We start from the raw sequence: 4404 nt of genomic DNA, 5'->3' as shown, positions 1-4404 counted from the left end.
AAAAAAAATATATTAATTATTTAATAATTTTATCAATATACAATAAAAATTCCGTTAATAGAATACTCCCTAAAATACTGCGTCAAGGTTAATAATATAAAAGAGTTCAAAATTTCAAACAATATTGAAGTATTGTAACTTTCACTAAGAAGAGTGCCTATTTTTGGTGTGAAATAAAAGCAGATAAATGGGCTTAGACTATTGCTTTTGCTGATACTACACAAACCAATAAGCAATAAGCAAATGGCATGAGAAGAATCAAGAATCGAAAGCGCGTCATATCAAGTGATATTTTATTTTTCGGATTTTTTTTAGAAATAAAATAAAAAAAATCTATATTTCTTCCAACACTATTTTTAAATTTTAATTCTTTAAATATAATTTTTTTAGATTAAGTTAGTCGCATTCCCAACAAACTCTATAAAAATTATAGAGTTCGTTTTATGCCAGTTAACTCCTTTAAATTTTTCAAATCTGACATTTTTAATCCATTTTAATCTATTATCAATTATTATTATTTTCAAATAGTATATAAATCTACAAACAGTATATAAAAATATATAAAAATATACAGACAACAAATATGATTTTTTGAAGAATTTTTTCAATTATAAATTAAAAAAATAAATTATATTTAACAATGACAACCATTATTATCGTCATTATTTTTGTGGATCTGTATACTATTTGGAGATAATGATAATGGACAAATTTAAAACGTGGATTTAAAAAATTTAAAGGGAGTTCACGGAATAAGATGAACTCTATAATTTTTATAAAATTCGTTAGGGTGCGACAAACTTGGTCTAAAAAAATTGAATTTAAAAAATTAAAGTTTAAAAATAGTGTTTAAAAAAATATGAATTTTTTTTTAATTTTATTTCTAAAAAATATCCTTTATTTTGCTAAGAAGGAAATACAATATTATTTTTCATGAACGAAAATATCCTTGCTTAGGGTTTACCGTTTTAGAGTAATTGAGCAATTTTTCACTGGCCAGACACTCGGCCATGCTAGCTATCAATGAAAAAATACAAATAGTTAACTAAGTCTAGATAGAAATTTAATTGTTTACAAACTCATTTAGATATCATTAGGTTGTTAGAAAAAAGACATTCTTTTAATGTATTTGACAAAATTTTAATAATAAAAACAAAAATATTAAAAATATTTTTTTAAAGTATAATTTATCATTTATATTTTTTATTTAAGAGAATTTTTTACTTTAAAAATATATTTTTAATATTATAAATAAATAAAAAATATTTTTATATTATTGTATTTAAATATAATTATTAAATAAAAAGATATTTTTATATAAAATATTTAAATATAAAATTGTTTTTTTATCTTTAAAAATATCACTTAAAAACAAGCCTTATAAGTTATTATTTTGTATTTTTGTTAGTTACTTTTATCTCAGTCTTATGTACTGGTGTATTTAAGTAGGGATGTTTAGATCCAAACCGATCTAAAAAAATTATGAAACCGCACCAATTCAAACCAAAAACCGTTTTAAATCACTCAATTTTAGATTTTTTTTGGAATTTTGGATCAGTTTTATTGCGGTTCGGTTCGGTTTACGATTTTACTATGCACAACCGTGGAATTACGACCTCTAAAATAAAATGTGTATATATATATAATAGCAGAAGAATTATAATATGCTATGAGTCTCGAAGAATAAAGGAAATAAAGATCGCAAAATAAAAGCGCAACGCTCGAGAAACGAGTTTACTTGCATGCCAAGAAAATCATAGCTATTAAACATAAGATAACAGAAGTAGGAATAGAGTGCCAAAAATACAAAATAACAAGCTCCTAACTCAACCCGCGAAGTTAAGAATGGTCGGAGAATATTTACATATATATACATACATATCCAAAATCCAAAAGTACATATATAATCATGCCTCTCCGTAAACCTCTAAGAGGATAAAAAAGAACAAGTTATGCGGAGAGAAAGGCAAGTACACACACAATATATATATACACCATAGCATAACAAAATAACCTAGTAACCACTTCGCTTCAAGAGTCCAGACGCCTAACGAGATGCCTCTTGACCTGCATCTGAAAAACAACAACATAGTATGGAATGAGAACCGGAGGTTCTCAGTATGGTAAAGGTGCCACACACATAATATATAAGGTTCTGGGAATGCCAGAGGCAATCCTAGAACGCCGATATTCAGATTATAGAGCTTAAAGTATTAAACAGAAGCCATAAAAGGTGATTTTCTAAGAATATTTCAACCTAACTTAACTTAACCTTAAATCTAAGTCTCATACTGTCATTCCTCCATACCTCCAACTACATCATGCATTTTCAGAGACAAATAGACAGATAAAGGCAAGCACAAGAAGGTTACAATTACTGCAGGTAACAAATATACATTTAACATGGCAAGTACATATAGGCACACCTAATTAAGACACAAGCAAGTAGTTCAAGTAATATGCATATGATGCATGCCTGTCCTTGGCTGATGAGGCTCATCTGTCGGTTATCCAGCCAACCCGACAAGTCTGAATTGTACTTAGACTGTCCCCCGACGTGCATCCCCAAGAGTATATGCATAGCTTTTCTCAAATAATCAATATTGCTCAATAGGGGTAACATTCCCAGGAATTTATATAATGCCCAGGCACACTTACGTCGTAGGGTCCATAGAGTATCGAGTTTTCAACCTGGTACACGTGGTGGCAAGCCACGGCAGTTAATCCAGGGAATCTCGTATCTCAGATCATTCAAATTCATAAGCCATATAAATAATTCAATTATAATTCATCAATATCCACATCATTCTCAATCGCATCTCATTCATCATCATACATCATTCATATTCAATCCTTATCATTCATTGTCACACCTTTCATTCCGTCCATCAATAATTTCATTTCAAAACATAATTCATTCTTTTCTAAATGAATCAAACTTAAAACATACTCATTTTCTTAATAACTCAAAATCAAACCATATAACATTTGAATCTAAATATTTTTAAATAATCATATAAACAAAATCTCTAATTTTTTATAAAATTTCGGCTGCATCTCCTCTAAAACTCAAACTTTGCTACCCTTTTCAAGTCCAAACCTGCATTCTTTTCAATTCAACATACCCTTCTTCATCATCGTAACAATCACCACAATAAATCTACCTCAAATCAACAATTATACTCATACAATATTCAAATCCAACAACCAAAATTCAACTAAGAATCATAGTTCACAAATCATAGGCTTTTAACACAAAATACCTCATTATCACAACAGCCTCCATAATAGTTATACCTCAAATCAATAATTCACCAAATCACCAGTTAATCAACAAGCACCAAACCAACTATGTTCATCAACAAGATACTAAGTAGTAAATATACATATGCAATCCAACTTATCCTATAGTCATCTAGCCTAAGTTTTTACATAACATTATATATTAAATGCAAGAAACCTAAACCATACCTTAGCCGATTCCCAAGTATTATTCCAAGACAATTTTCCTAAAGAACACAGCCCTCAAAACCTCAACTAATCAGCTTCCTCCAAGTTCCAGTATTCACAATTTCAAGCTCCAATTATTTATTCACAACCTCATACATATTTATAACACATATATATCTAATTTAATACTCAAAAATCAAATTTAATAAATTAAAATAGAATTATCGTATCCTCACCTTACCCAAGCTTCACATAAGCAAGAGTGAACGTTTTCCTCAAGCTAATTAGATCCTAAAACATCAAAAATCAAAGAAATTCAATATTCCCACTCAAAATTCGAAAATTGGGGGAAAGAAGAGAATGAAGTGAAATATTAAGTTACCTATAAAATTGTTCCAGTAGAAACGTAGAGCTCAACGCGGTGAACGCGTGGCCGCAAACGGTGCAGCGATTGGAGCTCGGACGGAGAAGTTACGGCGTACGGAAGTTAACGTGAGGGTTTGACGTTCTTTCTTTCCTCTCCTATGTTGCTCTTTGATTCTGCCAAAATGAGGAGAAGAAGAACGTGGCTTTTACTTAAAGGGCTGGTCCGGTTGGGCCCACGGTCCAGTTTGGATCTGGTTCAACCGGTTTGGCCCGTTCGGTCCAATCTTAGACCAATTTTTTTTGAAATTGGTGTCAAAATTCTCATTTCGATTAGTTCTATCCTAATTTGATATAATATTCACATTTCTAATTTTCCTTATTAAAAACTAATTTATTGACTAATTATCTACTAATTTAACTAGGGTTTACAATGATACCCATACGACATATGGCCATACAGCAGCCCAGCCCACCTTAGTCTTTGTCCCTTACTTTCTCCCTAGGCCCACACCGAGTAACGAGTCACCCACAGTGCTGCACACATTCATTTCCCATTTTCCCTTCCCCCAAACAAACATAAACCCTAAC

The 4404-nt window shown here is 30.5% G+C and overlaps 1 long non-coding RNA gene across 1 annotated transcript; it reads right to left on the bottom strand.

Annotated features, from left to right (window-relative positions):
* Positions 1–3475: 3475 nt before the first annotated feature.
* On the bottom strand, positions 3476–3973 carry LOC110278891 (uncharacterized). Its single transcript, XR_008006987.1, has 3 exons — positions 3833–3973; positions 3692–3741; positions 3476–3599 (listed from the first exon to the last, which is right to left on the bottom strand). It is a non-coding gene; the product is annotated as an uncharacterized LOC110278891 (long non-coding RNA).
* Between the last annotated feature and the right edge of the window lie 431 nt (positions 3974–4404).

Source organism: Arachis duranensis, chromosome 3, assembly GCF_000817695.3.
Source record: "Arachis duranensis cultivar V14167 chromosome 3, aradu.V14167.gnm2.J7QH, whole genome shotgun sequence".
In the NCBI taxonomy this organism is placed as follows: domain Eukaryota; kingdom Viridiplantae; phylum Streptophyta; class Magnoliopsida; order Fabales; family Fabaceae; genus Arachis; species Arachis duranensis.
The sequence above is the reverse complement of the archived record's forward strand: the minus strand, read 5'-3'. Positions and strand labels throughout refer to the sequence as shown.